The sequence below is a fragment of the Lonchura striata genome, chromosome 4A (genome assembly GCF_050655825.1).
Source record: "Lonchura striata isolate lonStrDom1 chromosome 4A, ASM5065582v1, whole genome shotgun sequence".
NCBI classification, from domain to species: Eukaryota; Metazoa; Chordata; class Aves; order Passeriformes; family Estrildidae; genus Lonchura; species Lonchura striata.
Window position 1 is genome coordinate 20,290,875 of NC_140742.1, and position 24,732 is coordinate 20,315,606.

A 24,732-nucleotide genomic window follows, 5' to 3' on the forward strand; every position below is an offset into this window, starting at 1 on the left:
ACAGTGTCATGTGACTCCTCTGTTCCATGAGTCCTGCAATGTCACAATGGACCTTTGGACCAATGGACCATGGGGCTTTGCAGTGTCACAACGCTCTCCTTTGGCTCCACAGGGTCACAATGGAGCACTGATTACAGGCAGCCTCTCTGTGTTACCCTGGAGCTTTGTTTCCATGGGGTCTCGCAGTGTCCCAATGGAGCCTTGGTTGGATGGGGCCTCACAGTGTCACAATGATGCCTACATTCCACTGAGGCACACGGCGTCACTAGGGTCCCCTTGCTTCCATGAGGCCCAGCAATGTCACAGTGGTGTCCATGAATCCATGAGGACTCACAGTGTCCCAATGGTCACTTCTTCTCACATGGCCCCACAGTGTAACAATGGTCCCTTGGTTCCATGGTTCCTGGTCTGGTGCATTCCCCTCTCCCCTTCTCAGGCCGCCCTGCCAGCTGAGAAATGCTCACTGGGCCTGGGCCTTGGCCAGCAGCCCCTGGGCTCAGCTCCTCTGGAGCTCATCACAGACACTGTCTGCTCCAGGCTCAACCCTTCATTTCCTGGGGAGATGCCAAAGCCTCCACAGGGAACATTTCCCTTTGCTCAGGGGAATTTCGCACAGGTGCCTTGTAGTGACTCTTTGTGTCTGTGTGCACACAGGAGTGCCTGTGCTCAGGGAAATGTGGCAGAAATGCTGCTCTCTGAGGGCTTTGATTGCCTTGGATAGCTGAGCCAGTCAGGCCTGGAAGTAAGGTTAAGGCATGTCACCCTGGTTCTTAAGATTTTCTAAAGCCTTCTGAGTTTCCATTCTGTTGGAGAACCTTCCCACACAATTTCTGTCAACAACATATTGTTTACAATCTTTTATGGGGGTGGACAAACTTGATGTACTAGTGGTTTGTCCAATGTCTTTGGACAGGTGGCTCATTCACTCTCCAATCCAATGTCACCTTTGGGAAAGTATAAAAGTTGGAGTCAGAGAATAAACTTTTATCTTTACCTTGCAAATAGCAAGTGGCTCGCGTCGTGCTTTCACGTGTCTTATAGCGACAAAGTCACAAGCTGTAAGCAAAGTTAAATGATGCTAAGAGTTGTTCTTTTGCTAACTTGTGAAGCTTAATAGAAGTTATAAGCGAAGTTGAATATTGTTAAGTGTTATTCCACAGCTCTGTTTAGCTTTTAGGCTGTATTCCTTTTCTCCTTGCCCTCACTGTCCTTTCGTCACACACACAGACAGACATTAACATACACACTCACAAAAAAACACACAGAAACACACAGACACTGGGACAGTTCTTGACTCCTTTTTCGTTTGATTGCCTGGATTTTGTTTGGTTTTGTTGTTGCTTTGTTTCCTTGGTGTGCCTGAAGTGTCCAGTCAGGAGCAGAGTGACTCTTGGCAAGGAACTCTGTGGTGCTGTCAATTAATATTAAAGCTGTTTTATGCTACTCCCCTGCTGGGGATTTTTATAAGTGCTCTCAAGCCCTCCTTCATAAGAGGGTGAAGGAGCCCTGGCCAAGCTCTGGCCCTGGGGCACAGGGATGCTGCTAGGGGGTCCCTGTCTCCCTGTTCCAACTTTGAGGGCCCTGTGCCCCTGTCCCCGTGTCAGGCTCTGGGCTTGATCTCCTCGAACATCCTCAGCGGGAGGCTGCAGCGCCAGAGGCAGGGGGACCCAGAGGGACACGGGATGCCACCGGGCACGAGCAGCTTTGGACTTCTCTGGGAGGAACTGTGAGTGGGGGCTGGCTTGAAGTGACCTCCCCAGTAAGGTCACAGAGCCCCTGAGATGTCACACTGCCTCCTGGGATGTCACAGCCCACCCTGGGATCTCACAAATCCCCCTTGTGATGTCACAGAGCCAGTGCTGCTCTATCACTCTGGGATGTCATACAGTTGCGCTGTGATGGCACAGAAGACTCTGGCATCACAAAGTCAGCCCGTGTCACAATCCTCTAGTGCAAGCGGGAATCATGACAGTTCATTTTCCCCACCTCAGAATTAGCAGAAGTAGATAGGCTTATCATGAGAAACCGAATGTGATAAACATGTTAGAAATGCAAGGCTCCAAGTTATTAGTTATTATTTTAATAAAAGTTATTAAGTGTACCAAATATAAATTTTGAGAAAAATGGAAAAAAGCCACTATAAAAAAAAGTCAGTGTGGAGCCCGGGATTGCCACCAGGTGAGACACAGGTTTGACAGCTGCAGCAGAGGGTCCTCTATGCTTCACACCGACCGTCCTGTCTGACCCATTTTTATACCATTTTCCACGCCTGAGCCAGAGTCCCTTTTCTTCCTTTTCAAAGTGCATGTATTCATGTGGAGTTCTTTTCTCTGTGGCAAGTTGAACAATACATGTCCGGAGAGTGATGAACACCTGTGTTTGCAGTCCCGGAATTCGGATTTGAGATGTACCTCCCTGATGGCTCTGACTATCTCGGTCTCGGATATTTATCGTGTATTTATCGTCCGGGTGTTTCTCGGACAACCTTGATGCACGATCCCTCTCTGGGCTGGCCACTTTCGTTCGCTTGTAAATAAAGTCCTCCCTCTCTTGTCCAGGTGGCTTTGACATGGTGTTGCAATCACTGTTGCTGGCTTGTGCAATTTAAAAACTTCTTATAAGAGTATAATTTAACAGCACGTAACTATAAAATAGATGACAATTTTATTTGCACGAATTATCCTATAGACATATAACAGTCCTAATGATTCCTTGAGGCCTTGCAGTGTCACAATGTTCTCCATGGTTGCACAGGCCCCACAGTGTCATGTGACTCCTCTGTTCCATGAGTCCTGCAATGTCACAATGGACCTTTGGACCAATGGACCATGGGGCTTTGCAGTGTCACAACGCTCTCCTTTGGCTCCACAGGGTCACAATGGAGCACTGATTACAGGCAGCCTCTCTGTGTTACCCTGGAGCTTTGTTTCCATGGGGTCTCGCAGTGTCCCAATGGAGCCTTGGTTGGATGGGGCCTCACAGTGTCACAATGATGCCTACATTCCACTGAGGCACACGGCGTCACTAGGGTCCCCTTGCTTCCATGAGGCCCAGCAATGTCACAGTGGTGTCCATGAATCCATGAGGACTCACAGTGTCCCAATGGTCACTTCTTCTCACATGGCCCCACAGTGTAACAATGGTCCCTTGGTTCCATGGTTCCTGGTCTGGTGCATTCCCCTCTCCCCTTCTCAGGCCGCCCTGCCAGCTGAGAAATGCTCACTGGGCCTGGGCCTTGGCCAGCAGCCCCTGGGCTCAGCTCCTCTGGAGCTCATCACAGACACTGTCTGCTCCAGGCTCAACCCTTCATTTCCTGGGGAGATGCCAAAGCCTCCACAGGGAACATTTCCCTTTGCTCAGGGGAATTTCGCACAGGTGCCTTGTAGTGACTCTTTGTGTCTGTGTGCACACAGGAGTGCCTGTGCTCAGGGAAATGTGGCAGAAATGCTGCTCTCTGAGGGCTTTGATTGCCTTGGATAGCTGAGCCAGTCAGGCCTGGAAGTAAGGTTAAGGCATGTCACCCTGGTTCTTAAGATTTTCTAAAGCCTTCTGAGTTTCCATTCTGTTGGAGAACCTTCCCACACAATTTCTGTCAACAACATATTGTTTACAATCTTTTATGGGGGTGGACAAACTTGATGTACTAGTGGTTTGTCCAATGTCTTTGGACAGGTGGCTCATTCACTCTCCAATCCAATGTCACCTTTGGGAAAGTATAAAAGTTGGAGTCAGAGAATAAACTTTTATCTTTACCTTGCAAATAGCAAGTGGCTCGCGTCGTGCTTTCACGTGTCTTATAGCGACAAAGTCACAAGCTGTAAGCAAAGTTAAATGATGCTAAGAGTTGTTCTTTTGCTAACTTGTGAAGCTTAATAGAAGTTATAAGCGAAGTTGAATATTGTTAAGTGTTATTCCACAGCTCTGTTTAGCTTTTAGGCTGTATTCCTTTTCTCCTTGCCCTCACTGTCCTTTCGTCACACACACAGACAGACATTAACATACACACTCACAAAAAAACACACAGAAACACACAGACACTGGGACAGTTCTTGACTCCTTTTTCGTTTGATTGCCTGGATTTTGTTTGGTTTTGTTGTTGCTTTGTTTCCTTGGTGTGCCTGAAGTGTCCAGTCAGGAGCAGAGTGACTCTTGGCAAGGAACTCTGTGGTGCTGTCAATTAATATTAAAGCTGTTTTATGCTACTCCCCTGCTGGGGATTTTTATAAGTGCTCTCAAGCCCTCCTTCATAAGAGGGTGAAGGAGCCCTGGCCAAGCTCTGGCCCTGGGGCACAGGGATGCTGCTAGGGGGTCCCTGTCTCCCTGTTCCAACTTTGAGGGCCCTGTGCCCCTGTCCCCGTGTCAGGCTCTGGGCTTGATCTCCTCGAACATCCTCAGCGGGAGGCTGCAGCGCCAGGGGCAGGGGGACCCAGAGGGACACGGGATGCCACTGTGCACCAGCAGCTTTGGACTTCTCTGGGAGGAACTGTGAGTGGGGGCTGGCTTGAAGTGACCTCCCCAGTAAGGTCACAGAGCCCCTGAGATGTCACACTGCCTCCTGGGATGTCACAGCCCACCCTGGGATCTCACAAATCCCCCTTGTGATGTCACAGAGCCAGTGCTGCTCTATCACTCTGGGATGTCATACAGTTGCGCTGTGATGGCACAGAAGACTCTGGCATCACAAAGTCAGCCCGTGTCACAATCCTCTAGTGCAAGCGGGAATCATGACAGTTCATTTTCCCCACCTCAGAATTAGCAGAAGTAGATAGGCTTATCATGAGAAACCGAATGTGATAAACATGTTAGAAATGCAAGGCTCCAAGTTATTAGTTATTATTTTAATAAAAGTTATTAAGTGTACCAAATATAAATTTTGAGAAAAATGGAAAAAAGCCACTATAAAAAAAAGTCAGTGTGGAGCCCGGGATTGCCACCAGGTGAGACACAGGTTTGACAGCTGCAGCAGAGGGTCCTCTATGCTTCACACCGACCGTCCTGTCTGACCCATTTTTATACCATTTTCCATGCCTGAGCCAGAGTCCCTTTTCTTCCTTTTCAAAGTGCATGTATTCATGTGGAGTTCTTTTCTCTGTGGCAAGTTGAACAATACATGTCCGGAGAGTGATGAACACCTGTGTTTGCAGTCCCGGAATTCAGATTTGAGATGTACCTCCCTGATGGCTCTGACTATCTCGGTCTCGGATATTTATCGTGTATTTATCGTCCGGGTGTTTCTCGGACAACCTTGATGCACGATCCCTCTCTGGGCTGGCCACTTTCATTCACTTGTAAATAAAGTCCTCCCTCTCTTGTCCAGGTGGCTTTGACATGGTGTTGCAATCACTGTTGCTGGCTTGTGCAATTTAAAAACTTCTTATAAGAGTATAATTTAACAGCACATAACTATAAAATAGATGACAATTTTTTTTGCACGAATTATCCTATAGACATATAACAGTCCTAATGATTCCTTGAGGCCTTGCAGTGTCACAATGTTCTCCATGGTTCCACAGGCCCCACAGTGTCATGTGACTCCTCTGTTCCATGAGTCCTGCAATGTCACAATGGACCTTTGGACCAATGGACCATGGGGCTTTGCAGTGTCACAACGCTCTCCTTTGGCTCCACAGGGTCACAACGGCGCACTGATTACAGGCAGCCTCTCTGTGTTATCCTGGAGCTTTGTTTCCATGGGGTCTCGCAGTGTCCCAATGGAGCCTTGGTTGGATGGGGCCTCACAGTGTCACAATGATGCCTACATTCCACTGAGGCACACGGCGTCACTAGGGTCTCCTTGCTTCCATGAGGCCCAGCAATGTCACAGTGGTGTCCATGAATCCATGAGGACTCACAGTGTCCCAATGGTCACTTCTTCTCACATGGCCCCACAGTGTAACAATGGTCCCTTGGTTCCATGGTTCCTGGTCTGGTGCATTCCCCTCTCCCCTTCTCAGGCCGCCCTGCCAGCTGAGAAATGTTCACTGGGCCTGGGCCTTGGCCAGCAGCCCCTGGGCTCAGCTCCTCTGGAGCTCATCACAGACACTGTCTGCTCCAGGCTCAACCCTTCATTCCCTGGGGAGATGCCAAAGCCTCCACAGGGAACATTTCCCTTTGCTCAGGGGAATTTCGCACAGGTGCCTTGTAGTGACTCTTTGTGTCTGTGTGCACACAGGAGTGCCTGTGCTCAGGGAAATGTGGCAGATATGCTGCTCCCTGAGGGCTTTGGATGCATTGGATAGCTGAGCCAGTCAGGCCTGGAAGTAAGGTTAAGGCATGTCACCCTGATTCTTAAGATTTTCTAAAGCCTTCTGAGTTTCCATTCTGTTGGAGAACCTTCCCACACAATTTCTGTCAACAACATATTGTTTACAATCTTTTATGGGGGTGGACAAACTTGATGTACTAGTGGTTTGTCCAATGTCTTTGGACAGGTGGCTCATTCACTCTCCAATCCAATGTCACCTTTGGGAAAGTATAAAAGTTGGAGTCAGAGAATAAACTTTTATCTTTACCTTGCAAATAGCAGGTGGCTCGCGTCGTGCTTTCACGTGTCTTATAGCAACAAAGTCACACGCTGTAAGCAAAGTTAAATGCTGCTAAGAGTTGTTCTTTTGATAATTTGTGAAGCTTAATAGAAGTTATAAGCGAAGTTGAATATTGTTAAGTGTTATTCCACAGCTCTGTTTAGCTTTTAGGCTGTATTCCTTTTATCCTTGCCCTCACTGTCCTTTCGTCACACACACACACAAACACACACACACACACACACACACACACACACACACACACACACACAAACACTCAGAGACACACAGACACTGGGACAGTTCTTGACTCCTTTTTCGTTTGATTGCCTGGATTTTGTTTGGTTTTGTTATTGCTTTGTTTCCTTCGTGTGCCTGAAGTGTCCAGTCAGGAGCAGAGTGACTCTTGCCAAGGAACTCTGTGGTGCTGTCAATTAATATTAAAGCTGTTTTATGCTACTCCCCTGCTGGGGATTTTTATAAGTGCTCTCAAGCCCTCCTTCATAAGAGGGTGAAGGAGCCCTGGCCAAGCTCTGGCCCTGGGGCACAGGGATGCTGCTAGGGGGTCCCTGTCTCCCTGTTCCAACTTTGAGGGCCCTGTGCCCCTGTCCCCGTGTCAGGCTCTGGGCTTGATCTCCTCGAACATCCTCAGCGGGAGGCTGCAGCGCCAGGGGCAGGGGGACCCAGAGGGACACGGGATGCCACTGTGCACCAGCAGCTTTGGACTTCTCTGGGAGGAACTGTGAGTGGGGGCTGGCTTGAAGTGACCTCCCCAGTAAGGTCACAGAGCCCCTGAGATGTCACACTGCCTCCTGGGATGTCACAGCCCACCCTGGGATCTCACAAATCCCCCTTGTGATGTCACAGAGCCAGTGCTGCTCTATCACTCTGGGATGTCATACAGTTGCGCTGTGATGGCACAGAAGACTCTGGCATCACAAAGTCAGCCCGTGTCACAATCCTCTAGTGCAAGCGGGAATCATGACAGTTCATTTTCCCCACCTCAGAATTAGCAGAAGTAGATAGGCTTATCATGAGAAACCGAATGTGATAAACATGTTAGAAATGCAAGGCTCCAAGTTATTAGTTATTATTTTAATAAAAGTTATTAAGTGTACCAAATATAAATTTTGAGAAAAATGGAAAAAAGCCACTATATAAAAAAGTCAGTGTGGAGCCCGGGATTGCCACCAGGTGAGACACAGGTTTGACAGCTGCAGCAGAGGGTCCTCTATGCTTCACACCGACCGTCCTGTCTGACCCATTTTTATACCATTTTCCATGCCTGAGCCAGAGTCCCTTTTCTTCCTTTTCAAAGTGCATGTATTCATGTGGAGTTCTTTTCTCTGTGGCAAGTTGAACAATACATGTCCGGAGAGTGATGAACACCTGTGTTTGCAGTCCCGGAATTCGGATTTGAGATGTACCTCCCTGATGGCTCTGACTATCTCGGTCTCGGATATTTATCGTGTATTTATCGTCCGGGTGTTTCTCGGACAACCTTGATGCACGATCCCTCTCTGGGCTGGCCACTTTCATTCACTTGTAAATAAAGTCCTCCCTCTCTTGTCCAGGTGGCTTTGACATGGTGTTGCAATCACTGTTGCTGGCTTGTGCAATTTAAAAACTTCTTATAAGAGTATAATTTAACAGCACATAACTATAAAATAGATGACAATTTTATTTGCACAAATTATCCTATAGACATATAACAGTCCTAATGATTCCTTGAGGCCTTGCAGTGTCACAATGTTCTCCATGGTTCCACAGGCCCCACAGTGTCATGTGACTCCTCTGTTCCATGAGTCCTGCAATGTCACAATGGACCTTTGGACCAATGGACCATGGGGCTTTGCAGTGTCACAACGCTCTCCTTTGGCTCCACAGGGTCACAATGGAGCACTGATTACAGGCAGCCTCTCTGTGTTACCCTGGAGCTTTGTTTCCATGGGGTCTCGGAGTGTCCCAATGGAGCCTTGGTTGGATGGGGCCTCACAGTGTCACAATGATGCCTACATTCCACTGAGGCACACGGCGTCACTAGGGTCCCCTTTCTTCCATGAGGCCCAGCAATGTCACAGTGGTGTCCATGAATCCATGAGGACTCACAGTGTCCCAATGGTCACTTCTTCTCACATGGCCCCAGAGTGTAACAATGGTCCCTTGGTTCCATGGTTCCTGGTCTGGTGCATTCCCCTCTCCCCTTCTCAGGCCCTCCTGCCAGCTGAGAAATGCTCACTGGGCCTGGGCCTTGGCCAGCAGCCCCTGGGCTCAGCTCCTCTGGAGCTCATCACAGACACTGTCTGCTCCAGGCTCAACCCTTCATTTCCTGGGGAGATGCCAAAGCCTCCACAGGGAACATTTCCCTTTGCTCAGGGGAATTTCGCACAGGTGCCTTGTAGTGACTCTTTGTGTCTGTGTGCACACAGGAGTGCCTGTGCTCAGGGAAATGTGGCAGAAATGCTGCTCTCTGAGGGCTTTGATTGCCTTGGATAGCTGAGCCAGTCAGGCCTGGAAGTAAGGTTAAGGCATGTCACCCTGGTTCTTAAGATTTTCTAAAGCCTTCTGAGTTTCCATTCTGTTGGAGAACCTTCCCACACAATTTCTGTCAACAACATATTGTTTACAATCTTTTATGGGGGTGGACAAACTTGATGTACTAGTGGTTTGTCCAATGTCTTTGGACAGGTGGCTCATTCACTCTCCAATCCAATGTCACCTTTGGGAAAGTATAAAAGTTGGAGTCAGAGAATAAACTTTTATCTTTACCTTGCAAATAGCAAGTGGCTCGCGTCGTGCTTTCACGTGTCTTATAGCGACAAAGTCACAAGCTGTAAGCAAAGTTAAATGATGCTAAGAGTTGTTCTTTTGCTAACTTGTGAAGCTTAATAGAAGTTATAAGCGAAGTTGAATATTGTTAAGTGTTATTCCACAGCTCTGTTTAGCTTTTAGGCTGTATTCCTTTTCTCCTTGCCCTCACTGTCCTTTCGTCACACACACAGACAGACATTAACATACACACTCACAAAAAAACACACAGAAACACACAGACACTGGGACAGTTCTTGACTCCTTTTTCGTTTGATTGCCTGGATTTTGTTTGGTTTTGTTGTTGCTTTGTTTCCTTGGTGTGCCTGAAGTGTCCAGTCAGGAGCAGAGTGACTCTTGGCAAGGAACTCTGTGGTGCTGTCAATTAATATTAAAGCTGTTTTATGCTACTCCCCTGCTGGGGATTTTTATAAGTGCTCTCAAGCCCTCCTTCATAAGAGGGTGAAGGAGCCCTGGCCAAGCTCTGGCCCTGGGGCACAGGGATGCTGCTAGGGGGTCCCTGTCTCCCTGTTCCAACTTTGAGGGCCCTGTGCCCCTGTCCCCGTGTCAGGCTCTGGGCTTGATCTCCTCGAACATCCTCACGGGGAGGCTGCAGCACCAGGGGCAGGGGGACCCAGAGGGACACGGGATGCCACTGTGCACCAGCAGCTTTGGACTTCTCTGGGAGGAACTGTGAGTGGGGGCTGGCTTGAAGTGACCTCCCCAGTAAGGTCACAGAGCCCCTGAGATGTCACACTGCCTCCTGGGATGTCACAGCCCACCCTGGGATCTCACAAATCCCCCTTGTGATGTCACAGAGCCAGTGCTGCTCTATCACTCTGGGATGTCATACAGTTGCGCTGTGATGGCACAGAAGACTCTGGCATCACAAAGTCAGCCCGTGTCACAATCCTCTAGTGCAAGCGGGAATCATGACAGTTCATTTTCCCCACCTCAGAATTAGCAGAAGTAGATAGGCTTATCATGAGAAACCGAATGTGATAAACATGTTAGAAATGAAAGGCTCCAAGTTATTAGTTATTATTTTAATAAAAGTTATTAAGTGTACCAAATATAAATTTTGAGAAAAATGGAAAAAAGCCACTATAAAAAAAAGTCAGTGTGGAGCCCGGGATTGCCACCAGGTGAGACACAGGTTTGACAGCTGCAGCAGAGGGTCCTCTATGCTTCACACCGACCGTCCTGTCTGACCCATTTTTATACCATTTTCCATGCCTGAGCCAGAGTCCCTTTTCTTCCTTTTCAAAGTGCATGTATTCATGTGGAGTTCTTTTCTCTGTGGCAAGTTGAACAATACATGTCCGGAGAGTGATGAACACCTGTGTTTGCAGTCCCGGAATTCAGATTTGAGATGTACCTCCCTGATGGCTCTGACTATCTCGGTCTCGGATATTTATCGTGTATTTATCGTCCGGGTGTTTCTCGGACAACCTTGATGCACGATCCCTCTCTGGGCTGGCCACTTTCGTTCACTTGTAAATAAAGTCCTCCCTCTCTTGTCCAGGTGGCTTTGACATGGTGTTGCAATCACTGTTGCTGGCTTGTGCAATTTAAAAACTTCTTATAAGAGTATAATTTAACAGCACATAACTATAAAATAGATGACAATTTTATTTGCACAAATTATCCTATAGACATATAACAGTCCTAATGATTCCTTGAGGCCTTGCAGTGTCACAATGTTCTCCATGGTTCCACAGGCCCCACAGTGTCATGTGACTCCTCTGTTCCATGAGTCCTGCAATGTCACAATGGACCTTTGGACCAATGGACCATGGGGCTTTGCAGTGTCACAACGCTCTCCTTTGGCTCCACAGGGTCACAATGGAGCACTGATTACAGGCAGCCTCTCTGTGTTACCCTGGAGCTTTGTTTCCATGGGGTCTCGGAGTGTCCCAATGGAGCCTTGGTTGGATGGGGCCTCACAGTGTCACAATGATGCCTACATTCCACTGAGGCACACGGCGTCACTAGGGTCCCCTTTCTTCCATGAGGCCCAGCAATGTCACAGTGGTGTCCATGAATCCATGAGGACTCACAGTGTCCCAATGGTCACTTCTTCTCACATGGCCCCAGAGTGTAACAATGGTCCCTTGGTTCCATGGTTCCTGGTCTGGTGCATTCCCCTCTCCCCTTCTCAGGCCCTCCTGCCAGCTGAGAAATGCTCACTGGGCCTGGGCCTTGGCCAGCAGCCCCTGGGCTCAGCTCCTCTGGAGCTCATCACAGACACTGTCTGCTCCAGGCTCAACCCTTCATTTCCTGGGGAGATGCCAAAGCCTCCACAGGGAACATTTCCCTTTGCTCAGGGGAATTTCGCACAGGTGCCTTGTAGTGACTCTTTGTGTCTGTGTGCACACAGGAGTGCCTGTGCTCAGGGAAATGTGGCAGAAATGCTGCTCTCTGAGGGCTTTGATTGCCTTGGATAGCTGAGCCAGTCAGGCCTGGAAGTAAGGTTAAGGCATGTCACCCTGGTTCTTAAGATTTTCTAAAGCCTTCTGAGTTTCCATTCTGTTGGAGAACCTTCCCACACAATTTCTGTCAACAACATATTGTTTACAATCTTTTATGGGGGTGGACAAACTTGATGTACTAGTGGTTTGTCCAATGTCTTTGGACAGGTGGCTCATTCACTCTCCAATCCAATGTCACCTTTGGGAAAGTATAAAAGTTGGAGTCAGAGAATAAACTTTTATCTTTACCTTGCAAATAGCAAGTGGCTCGCGTCGTGCTTTCACGTGTCTTATAGCGACAAAGTCACAAGCTGTAAGCAAAGTTAAATGCTGCTAAGAGTTGTTCTTTTGCTAATTTGTGAAGCTTAATAGAAGTTATAAGCGAAGTTGAATATTGTTAAGTGTTATTCCACAGCTCTGTTTAGCTTTTAGGCTGTATTCCTTTTCTCCTTGCCCTCACTGTCCTTTCGTCACACACACACACACACACACACACACATACACACACACACAAACACTCAGAGACACACAGACACTGGGACAGTTCTTGACTCCTTTTTCGTTTGATTGCCTGGATTTTGTTTGGTTTTGTTGTTGCTTTGTTTCCTTGGTGTGCCTGAAGTGTCCAGTCAGGAGCAGAGTGACTCTTGCCAAGGAACTCTGTGGTGCTGTCACTTAATATTAAAGCTGTTTTATGCTACTCCCCTGCTGGGGATTTTTAAAGTGCTCTCAAGCCCTCCTTCATAAGAGGGTGAAGGAGCCCTGGCCAAGCTCTGGCCCTGGGGCACAGGGATGCTGCTAGGGGGTCCCTGTCTCCCTTTTCCAAGTTTGAAGGCCCTGAGCCCCTGTCCCCGTGTCAGGCTCTGGGCTTGATCTCCTCGAACATCCTCAGCGGGAGGCTGCAGCGCCAGGGGCAGGGGGACCCAGAGGGACACGGGATGCCACTGTGCACCAGCAGCTTTGGACTTCTCTGGGAGGAACTGTGAGTGGGGGCTGGCTTGAAGTGACCTCCCCAGTAAGGTCACAGAGCCCCTGAGATGTCACACTGCCTCCTGGGATGTCACAGCCCACCCTGGGATCTCACAAATCCCCCTTGTGATGTCACAGAGCCAGTGCTGCTCTATCACTCTGGGATGTCATACAGTTGCGCTGTGATGGCACAGAAGACTCTGGCATCACAAAGTCAGCCCGTGTCACAATCCTCTAGTGCAAGCGGGAATCATGACAGTTCATTTTCCCCACCTCAGAATTAGCAGAAGTAGATAGGCTTATCATGAGAAACCGAATGTGATAAACATGTTAGAAATGAAAGGCTCCAAGTTATTAGTTATTATTTTAATAAAAGTTATTAAGTGTACCAAATATAAATTTTGAGAAAAATGGAAAAAAGCCACTATAAAAAAAAGTCAGTGTGGAGCCCGGGATTGCCACCAGGTGAGACACAGGTTTGACAGCTGCAGCAGAGGGTCCTCTATGCTTCACACCGACAGTCCTGTCTGACCCATTTTTATACCATTTTCCATGCCTGAGCCAGAGTCCCTTTTCTTCCTTTTCAAAGTGCATGTATTCATGTGGAGTTCTTTTCTCTGTGGCAAGTTGAACAATACATGTCCGGAGAGTGATGAACACCTGTGTTTGCAGTCCCGGAATTCAGATTTGAGATGTACCTCCCTGATGGCTCTGACTATCTCGGTCTCGGATATTTATCGTGTATTTATCGTCCGGGTGTTTCTCGGACAACCTTGATGCACGATCCCTCTCTGGGCTGGCCACTTTCGTTCGCTTGTAAATAAAGTCCTCCCTCTCTTGTCCAGGTGGCTTTGACATGGTGTTGCAATCACTGTTGCTGGCTTGTGCAATTTAAAAACTTCTTATAAGAGTATAATTTAACAGCACGTAACTATAAAATAGATGACAATTTTATTTGCACAAATTATCCTATAGACATATAACAGTCCTAATGATTCCTTGAGGCCTTGCAGTGTCACAATGGTCTCCATGGTTCCACAGGCCCCACAGTGTCATGTGACTCCTCTGTTCCATGAGTCCTGCAATGTCACAATGGACCTTTGGACCAATGGACCATGGGGCTTTGCAGTGTCACAACGCTCTCCTTTGGCTCCACAGTGTCCCAATGGAGCACTGATTACAGGCAGCCTCTCTGTGTTACCCTGGAGCTTTGTTTCCATGGGGTCTCGGAGTGTCCCAATGGAGCCTTGGTTGGATGGGGCCTCACAGTGTCACAATGATGCCTACATTCCACTGAGGCACACGGCGTCACTAGGGTCCCCTTGCTTCCATGAGGCCCAGCAATGTCACAGTGGTGTCCATGAATCCATGAGGACTCACAGTGTCCCAATGGTCACTTCTTCTCACATGGCCCCAGAGTGTAACAATGGTCCCTTGGTTCCATGGTTCCTGGTCTGGTGCATTCCCCTCTCCCCTTCTCAGGCCGTCCTGCCAGCTGAGAAATGCTCACTGGGCCTGGGCCTTGGCCAGCAGCCCCTGGGCTCAGCTTCTCTGGAGCTCATCACAGACACTGTCTGCTCCAGGCTCAGCCCTTCATTTCCTGGGGAGATGCCAAAGCCTCCACAGGGAACATTTCCCTTTGCTCAGGGGAATTTCGCACAGGTGCCTTGTAGTGACTCTTTGTGTCTGTGTGCACACAGGAGTGCCTGTGCTCAGGGAAATGTGGCAGAAATGCTGCTCTCTGAGGGCTTTGATTGCCTTGGATAGCTGAGCCAGTCAGGCCTGGAAGTAAGGTTAAGGCATGTCACCCTGATTCTTAAGATTTTCTAAAGCCTTCTGAGTTTCCATTCTGTTGGAGAACCTTCCCACACAATTTCTGTCAACAACATATTGTTTACAATCTTTTATGGGGGTGGACAAACTTGATGTACTAGTGGTTTGTCCAATGTCTTTGGACAGGTGGCTCATTCACTCTCCAATCCAATGTCACCTTTGGGAAAGTATAAAAGTTGGAGTCAGAGAATAAACTTTTATCTTTACCTTGCAAATAGCAAGTGGCTCGCGTCGTGCTTTCACGTGTCTTATAGCGACAAAGTCACAAGCTGTAAGCAAAGTTAAATGCTGCTAAGAGGTGTTCTTTTGCTAATTTGTGAAGCTTAATAGAAGTTATAAGCGAAGTTGAATATTGTTAAGTGTTATTCCACAGCTCTGTTTAGCTTTTAGGCTGTATTCCTTTTCTCCTTGCCCTCACTGTCCTTTCGTCACACACACACACACACACACACACACACATACACACACACACAAACACTCAGAGACACACAGACACTGGGACAGTTCTTGACTCCTTTTTCGTTTGATTGCCTGGATTTTGTTTGGTTTTGTTGTTGCTTTGTTTCCTTGGTGTGCCTGAAGTGTCCAGTCAGGAGCAGAGTGACTCTTGCCAAGGAACTCTGTGGTGCTGTCAATTAATATTAAAGCTGTTTTATGCTACTCCCCTGCTGGGGATTTTTAAAGTGCTCTCAAGCCCTCCTTCATAAGAGGGTGAAGGAGCCCTGGCCAAGCTCTGGCCCTGGGGCACAGGGATGCTGCTAGGGGGTCCCTGTCTCCCTTTTCCAAGTTTGAAGGCCCTGAGCCCCTGTCCCCGTGTCAGGCTCTGGGCTTGATCTCCTCGATCATCCTCAGCGGGAGGCTGCAGCGCCAGGGGCAGGGGGACCCAGAGGGACACGGGATGCCACCGGGCACGAGCAGCTTTGGACTTCTCTGGGAGGAACTGTGAGTGGGAGCTGGCTTGAAGTGACCTCCCCAGTAAGGTCACAGAGCCCCTGAGATGTCACACTGCCTCCTGGGATGTCACAGCCCACCCTGGGATCTCACAAATCCCCCTTGTGATGTCACAGAGCCAGTGCTGCTCTATCACTCTGGGATGTCATACAGTTGCGCTGTGATGGCACAGAAGACTCTGGCATCACAAAGTCAGCCCATGTCACAATCCTCTAGTGCAAGCGGGAATCATGACAGTTCATTTTCCCCACCTCAGAATTAGCAGAAGTAGATAGGCTTATCATGAGAAACCGAATGTGATAAACATGTTAGAAATGAAAGGCTCCAAGTTATTAGTTATTATTTTAATAAAAGTTATTAAGTGTACCAAATATAAATTTTGAGAAAAATGGAAAAAAGCCACTATAAAAAAAAGTCAGTGTGGAGCCCGGGATTGCCACCAGGTGAGACACAGGTTTGACAGCTGCAGCAGAGGGTCCTCTATGCTTCACACCGACCGTCCTGTCTGACCCATTTTTATACCATTTTCCACGCCTGAGCCAGAGTCCCTTTTCTTCCTTTTCAAAGTGCATGTATTCATGTGGAGTTCTTTTCTCTGTGGCAAGTTGAACAATACATGTCCGGAGAGTGATGAACACCTGTGTTTGCAGTCCCGGAATTCGGATTTGAGATGTACCTCCCTGATGGCTCTGACTATCTCGGTCTCGGATATTTATCGTGTATTTATCGTCCGGGTGTTTCTCGGACAACCTTGATGCACGATCCCTCTCTGGGCTGGCCACTTTCGTTCGCTTGTAAATAAAGTCCTCCCTCTCTTGTCCAGGTGGCTTTGACATGGTGTTGCAATCACTGTTGCTGGCTTGTGCAATTTAAAAACTTCTTATAAGAGTATAATTTAACAGCACGTAACTATAAAATAGATGACAATTTTATTTGCACGAATTATCCTATAGACATATAACAGTCCTAATGATTCCTTGAGGCCTTGCAGTGTCACAATGTTCTCCATGGTTGCACAGGCCCCACAGTGTCATGTGACTCCTCTGTTCCATGAGTCCTGCAATGTCACAATGGACCTTTGGACCAATGGACCATGGGGCTTTGCAGTGTCACAACGCTCTCCTTTGGCTCCACAGGGTCACAATGGAGCACTGATTACAGGCAGCCTCTCTGTGTTACCCTGGAGCTTTGTTTCCATGGGGTCTCGCAGTGTCCCAATGGAGCCTTGGTTGGATGGGGCCTCACAGTGTCACAATGATGCCTACATTCCACTGAGGCACACGGCGTCACTAGGGTCCCCTTGCTTCCATGAGGCCCAGCAATGTCACAGTGGTGTCCATGAATCCATGAGGACTCACAGTGTCCCAATGGTCACTTCTTCTCACATGGCCCCACAGTGTAACAATGGTCCCTTGGTTCCATGGTTCCTGGTCTGGTGCATTCCCCTCTCCCCTTCTCAGGCCGCCCTGCCAGCTGAGAAATGCTCACTGGGCCTGGGCCTTGGCCAGCAGCCCCTGGGCTCAGCTCCTCTGGAGCTCATCACAGACACTGTCTGCTCCAGGCTCAACCCTTCATTCCCTGGGGAGATGCCAAAGCCTCCACAGGGAACATTTCCCTTTGCTCAGGGGAATTTCGCACAGGTGCCTTGTAGTGACTCTTTGTGTCTGTGTGCACACAGGAGTGCCTGTGCTCAGGGAAATGTGGCAGAAATGCTGCTCTCTGAGGGCTTTGATTGCCTTGGATAGCTGAGCCAGTCAGGCCTGGAAGTAAGGTTAAGGCATGTCACCCTGGTTCTTAAGATTTTCTAAAGCCTTCTGAGTTTCCATTCTGTTGGAGAACCTTCCCACACAATTTCTGTCAACAACATATTGTTTACAATCTTTTATGGGGGTGGACAAACTTGATGTACTAGTGGTTTGTCCAATGTCTTTGGACAGGTGGCTCATTCACTCTCCAATCCAATGTCACCTTTGGGAAAGTATAAAAGTTGGAGTCAGAGAATAAACTTTTATCTTTACCTTGCAAATAGCAAGTGGCTCGCGTCGTGCTTTCACGTGTCTTATAGCGACAAAGTCACAAGCTGTAAGCAAAGTTAAATGATGCTAAGAGTTGTTCTTTTGCTAACTTGTGAAGCTTAATAGAAGTTATAAGCGAAGTTGAATATTGTTAAGTGTTATTCCACAGCTCTGTTTAGCTTTTAGGCTGTATTCCTTTTCTCCTTGCCCTCACTGTCCTTTCGTCACACACACAGACAGACATTAACATACACACTCACAAAAAAACACACAGAAACACACAGACACTGGGACAGTTCTTGACTCCTTTTTCGTTTGATTGCCTGGATTTTGTTTGGTTTTGTTGTTGCTTTGTTTCCTTGGTGTGCCTGAAGTGTCCAGTCAGGAGCAGAGTGACTCTTGGCAAGGAACTCTGTGGTGCTGTCAATTAATATTAAAGCTGTTTTATGCTACTCCCCTGCTGGGGATTTTTATAAGTGCTCTCAAGCCCTCCTTCATAAGAGGGTGAAGGAGCCCTGGCCAAGCTCTGGCCCTGGGGCACAGGGATGCTGCTAGGGGGTCCCTGTCTCCCTGTTCCAACTTTGAGGGCCCTGTGCCCCTGTCCCCGTGTCAGGCTCTGGGCTTGATCTCCTCGAACATCCTCAGCGGGAGGCTGCAGCGCCAGGGGCAGGGGGACCCAGAGGGACACGGGATGCCACTGTGCACCAGCAGCTTTGGACTTCTCTGGGAGGAACTGTGAGTGGGGGCTGGCTTGAAGTGACCTCCCCAGTAAGGTCACAGAGCCCCTGAGATGTCACACTGCCTCCTGGGATGTCACAGCCCACCCTGGGATCTCACAAATCCCCCTTGTGATGTCACAGAGCCAGTGCTGCTCTATCACTCTGGGATGTCATACAGTTGCGCTGTGATGGCACAGAAGACTCTGGCATCACAAAGTCAGCCCGTGTCACAATCCTCTAGTGCAAGCGGGAATCATGACAGTTCATTTTCCCCACCTCAGAATTAGCAGAAGTAGATAGGCTTATCATGAGAAACCGAATGTGATAAACATGTTAGAAATGCAAGGCTCCAAGTTATTAGTTATTATTTTAATAAAAGTTATTAAGTGTACCAAATATAAATTTTGAGAAAAATGGAAAAAAGCCACTATAAAAAAAAGTCAGTGTGGAGCCCGGGATTGCCACCAGGTGAGACACAGGTTTGACAGCTGCAGCAGAGGGTCCTCTATGCTTCACACCGACCGTCCTGTCTGACCCATTTTTATACCATTTTCCATGCCTGAGCCAGAGTCCCTTTTCTTCCTTTTCAAAGTGCATGTATTCATGTGGAGTTCTTTTCTCTGTGGCAAGTTGAACAATACATGTCCGGAGAGTGATGAACACCTGTGTTTGCAGTCCCGGAATTCAGATTTGAGATGTACCTCCCTGATGGCTCTGACTATCTCGGTCTCGGATATTTATCGTGTATTTATCGTCCGGGTGTTTCTCGGACAACCTTGATGCACGATCCCTCTCTGGGCTGGCCACTTTCATTCACTTGTAAATAAAGTCCTCCCTCTCTTGTCCAGGTGGCTTTGACATGGTGTTGCAATCACTGTTGCTGGCTTGTGCAATTTAAAAACTTCTTATAAGAGTATAATTTAACAGCACATAACTATAAAATAGATGACAATTTTTTTTGCACGAATTATCCTATAGACATATAACAGTCCTAATGATTCCTTGAGGCCTTGCAGTGTCACAATGTTCTCCATGGTTCCACAGGCCCCACAGTGTCATGTGACTCCTCTGTTCCATGAGTCCTGCAATGTCACAATGGACCTTTGGACCAATGGACCATGGGGCTTTGCAGTGTCACAACGCTCTCCTTTGGCTCCACAGGGTCACAACGGCGCACTGATTACAGGCAGCCTCTCTGTGTTATCCTGGAGCTTTGTTTCCATGGGGTCTCGCAGTGTCCCAATGGAGCCTTGGTTGGATGGGGCCTCACAGTGTCACAATGATGCCTACATTCCACTGAGGCACACGGCGTCACTAGGGTCTCCTTGCTTCCATGAGGCCCAGCAATGTCACAGTGGTGTCCATGAATCCATGAGGACTCACAGTGTCCCAATGGTCACTTCTTCTCACATGGCCCCACAGTGTAACAATGGTCCCTTGGTTCCATGGTTCCTGGTCTGGTGCATTCCCCTCTCCCCTTCTCAGGCCGCCCTGCCAGCTGAGAAATGCTCACTGGGCCTGGGCCTTGGCCAGCAGCCCCTGGGCTCAGCTCCTCTGGAGCTCATCACAGACACTGTCTGCTCCAGGCTCAACCCTTCATTCCCTGGGGAGATGCCAAAGCCTCCACAGGGAACATTTCCCTTTGCTCAGGGGAATTTCGCACAGGTGCCTTGTAGTGACTCTTTGTGTCTGTGTGCACACAGGAGTGCCTGTGCTCAGGGAAATGTGGCAGATATGCTGCTCCCTGAGGGCTTTGGATGCATTGGATAGCTGAGCCAGTCAGGCCTGGAAGTAAGGTTAAGGCATGTCACCCTGATTCTTAAGATTTTCTAAAGCCTTCTGAGTTTCCATTCTGTTGGAGAACCTTCCCACACAATTTCTGTCAACAACATATTGTTTACAATCTTTTATGGGGGTGGACAAACTTGATGTACTAGTGGTTTGTCCAATGTCTTTGGACAGGTGGCTCATTCACTCTCCAATCCAATGTCACCTTTGGGAAAGTATAAAAGTTGGAGTCAGAGAATAAACTTTTATCTTTACCTTGCAAATAGCAGGTGGCTCGCGTCGTGCTTTCACGTGTCTTATAGCAACAAAGTCACACGCTGTAAGCAAAGTTAAATGCTGCTAAGAGTTGTTCTTTTGATAATTTGTGAAGCTTAATAGAAGTTATAAGCGAAGTTGAATATTGTTAAGTGTTATTCCACAGCTCTGTTTAGCTTTTAGGCTGTATTCCTTTTATCCTTGCCCTCACTGTCCTTTCGTCACACACACACACAAACACACACACACACACACACACACACACACACACACACACACACACACAAACACTCAGAGACACACAGACACTGGGACAGTTCTTGACTCCTTTTTCGTTTGATTGCCTGGATTTTGTTTGGTTTTGTTATTGCTTTGTTTCCTTCGTGTGCCTGAAGTGTCCAGTCAGGAGCAGAGTGACTCTTGCCAAGGAACTCTGTGGTGCTGTCAATTAATATTAAAGCTGTTTTATGCTACTCCCCTGCTGGGGATTTTTATAAGTGCTCTCAAGCCCTCCTTCATAAGAGGGTGAAGGAGCCCTGGCCAAGCTCTGGCCCTGGGGCACAGGGATGCTGCTAGGGGGTCCCTGTCTCCCTGTTCCAACTTTGAGGGCCCTGTGCCCCTGTCCCCGTGTCAGGCTCTGGGCTTGATCTCCTCGAACATCCTCAGCGGGAGGCTGCAGCGCCAGGGGCAGGGGGACCCAGAGGGACACGGGATGCCACTGTGCACCAGCAGCTTTGGACTTCTCTGGGAGGAACTGTGAGTGGGGGCTGGCTTGAAGTGACCTCCCCAGTAAGGTCACAGAGCCCCTGAGATGTCACACTGCCTCCTGGGATGTCACAGCCCACCCTGGGATCTCACAAATCCCCCTTGTGATGTCACAGAGCCAGTGCTGCTCTATCACTCTGGGATGTCATACAGTTGCGCTGTGATGGCACAGAAGACTCTGGCATCACAAAGTCAGCCCGTGTCACAATCCTCTAGTGCAAGCGGGAATCATGACAGTTCATTTTCCCCACCTCAGAATTAGCAGAAGTAGATAGGCTTATCATGAGAAACCGAATGTGATAAACATGTTAGAAATGAAAGGCTCCAAGTTATTAGTTATTATTTTAATAAAAGTTATTAAGTGTACCAAATATAAATTTTGAGAAAAATGGAAAAAAGCCACTATAAAAAAAAGTCAGTGTGGAGCCCGGGATTGCCACCAGGTGAGACACAGGTTTGACAGCTGCAGCAGAGGGTCCTCTATGCTTCACACCGACCGTCCTGTCTGACCCATTTTTATACCATTTTCCATGCCTGAGCCAGAGTCCCTTTTCTTCCTTTTCAAAGTGCATGTATTCATGTGGAGTTCTTTTCTCTGTGGCAAGTTGAACAATACATGTCCGGAGAGTGATGAACACCTGTGTTTGCAGTCCCGGAATTCAGATTTGAGATGTACCTCCCTGATGGCTCTGACTATCTCGGTCTCGGATATTTATCGTGTATTTATCGTCCGGGTGTTTCTCGGACAACCTTGATGCACGATCCCTCTCTGGGCTGGCCACTTTCATTCACTTGTAAATAAAGTCCTCCCTCTCTTGTCCAGGTGGCTTTGACATGGTGTTGCAATCACTGTTGCTGGCTTGTGCAATTTAAAAACTTCTTATAAGAGTATAATTTAACAGCACATAACTATAAAATAGATGACAATTTTATTTGCACAAATTATCCTATAGACATATAACAGTCCTAATGATTCCTTGAGGCCTTGCAGTGTCACAATGTTCTCCATGGTTCCACAGGCCCCACAGTGTCATGTGACTCCTCTGTTCCATGAGTCCTGCAATGTCACAATGGACCTTTGGACCAATGGACCATGGGGCTTTGCAGTGTCACAACGCTCTCCTTTGGCTCCACAGGGTCACAATGGAGCACTGATTACAGGCAGCCTCTCTGTGTTACCCTGGAGCTTTGTTTCCATGGGGTCTCGGAGTGTCCCAATGGAGCCTTGGTTGGATGGGGCCTCACAGTGTCACAATGATGCCTACATTCCACTGAGGCACACGGCGTCACTAGGGTCCCCTTTCTTCCATGAGGCCCAGCAATGTCACAGTGGTGTCCATGAATCCATGAGGACTCACAGTGTCCCAATGGTCACTTCTTCTCACATGGCCCCACAGTGTAACAATGGTCCCTTGGTTCCATGGTTCCTGGTCTGGTGCATTCCCCTCTCCCCTTCTCAGGCCCTCCTGCCAGCTGAGAAATGCTCACTGGGCCTGGGCCTTGGCCAGCAGCCCCTGGGCTCAGCTCCTCTGGAGCTCATCACAGACACTGTCTGCTCCAGGCTCAACCCTTCATTTCCTGGGGAGATGCCAAAGCCTCCACAGGGAACATTTCCCTTTGCTCAGGGGAATTTCGCACAGGTGCCTTGTAGTGACTCTTTGTGTCTGTGTGCACACAGGAGTGCCTGTGCTCAGGGAAATGTGGCAGAAATGCTGCTCTCTGAGGGCTTTGATTGCCTTGGATAGCTGAGCCAGTCAGGCCTGGAAGTAAGGTTAAGGCATGTCACCCTGGTTCTTAAGATTTTCTAAAGCCTTCTGAGTTTCCATTCTGTTGGAGAACCTTCCCACACAATTTCTGTCAACAACATATTGTTTACAATCTTTTATGGGGGTGGACAAACTTGATGTACTAGTGGTTTGTCCAATGTCTTTGGACAGGTGGCTCATTCACTCTCCAATCCAATGTCACCTTTGGGAAAGTATAAAAGTTGGAGTCAGAGAATAAACTTTTATCTTTACCTTGCAAATAGCAAGTGGCTCGCGTCGTGCTTTCACGTGTCTTATAGCGACAAAGTCACAAGCTGTAAGCAAAGTTAAATGCTGCTAAGAGTTGTTCTTTTGCTAATTTGTGAAGCTTAATAGAAGTTATAAGCGAAGTTGAATATTGTTAAGTGTTATTCCACAGCTCTGTTTAGCTTTTAGGCTGTATTCCTTTTCTCCTTGCCCTCACTGTCCTTTCGTCACACACACACACACACACACACACACATACACACACACACAAACACTCAGAGACACACAGACACTGGGACAGTTCTTGACTCCTTTTTCGTTTGATTGCCTGGATTTTGTTTGGTTTTGTTGTTGCTTTGTTTCCTTGGTGTGCCTGAAGTGTCCAGTCAGGAGCAGAGTGACTCTTGCCAAGGAACTCTGTGGTGCTGTCACTTAATATTAAAGCTGTTTTATGCTACTCCCCTGCTGGGGATTTTTAAAGTGCTCTCAAGCCCTCCTTCATAAGAGGGTGAAGGAGCCCTGGCCAAGCTCTGGCCCTGGGGCACAGGGATGCTGCTAGGGGGTCCCTGTCTCCCTTTTCCAAGTTTGAAGGCCCTGAGCCCCTGTCCCCGTGTCAGGCTCTGGGCTTGATCTCCTCGAACATCCTCAGCGGGAGGCTGCAGCGCCAGGGGCAGGGGGACCCAGAGGGACACGGGATGCCACTGTGCACCAGCAGCTTTGGACTTCTCTGGGAGGAACTGTGAGTGGGGGCTGGCTTGAAGTGACCTCCCCAGTAAGGTCACAGAGCCCCTGAGATGTCACACTGCCTCCTGGGATGTCACAGCCCACCCTGGGATCTCACAAATCCCCCTTGTGATGTCACAGAGCCAGTGCTGCTCTATCACTCTGGGATGTCATACAGTTGCGCTGTGATGGCACAGAAGACTCTGGCATCACAAAGTCAGCCCGTGTCACAATCCTCTAGTGCAAGCGGGAATCATGACAGTTCATTTTCCCCACCTCAGAATTAGCAGAAGTAGATAGGCTTATCATGAGAAACCGAATGTGATAAACATGTTAGAAATGAAAGGCTCCAAGTTATTAGTTATTATTTTAATAAAAGTTATTAAGTGTACCAAATATAAATTTTGAGAAAAATGGAAAAAAGCCACTATAAAAAAAAGTCAGTGTGGAGCCCGGGATTGCCACCAGGTGAGACACAGGTTTGACAGCTGCAGCAGAGGGTCCTCTATGCTTCACACCGACAGTCCTGTCTGACCCATTTTTATACCATTTTCCATGCCTGAGCCAGAGTCCCTTTTCTTCCTTTTCAAAGTGCATGTATTCATGTGGAGTTCTTTTCTCTGTGGCAAGTTGAACAATACATGTCCGGAGAGTGATGAACACCTGTGTTTGCAGTCCCGGAATTCAGATTTGAGATGTACCTCCCTGATGGCTCTGACTATCTCGGTCTCGGATATTTATCGTGTATTTATCGTCCGGGTGTTTCTCGGACAACCTTGATGCACGATCCCTCTCTGGGCTGGCCACTTTCGTTCGCTTGTAAATAAAGTCCTCCCTCTCTTGTCCAGGTGGCTTTGACATGGTGTTGCAATCACTGTTGCTGGCTTGTGCAATTTAAA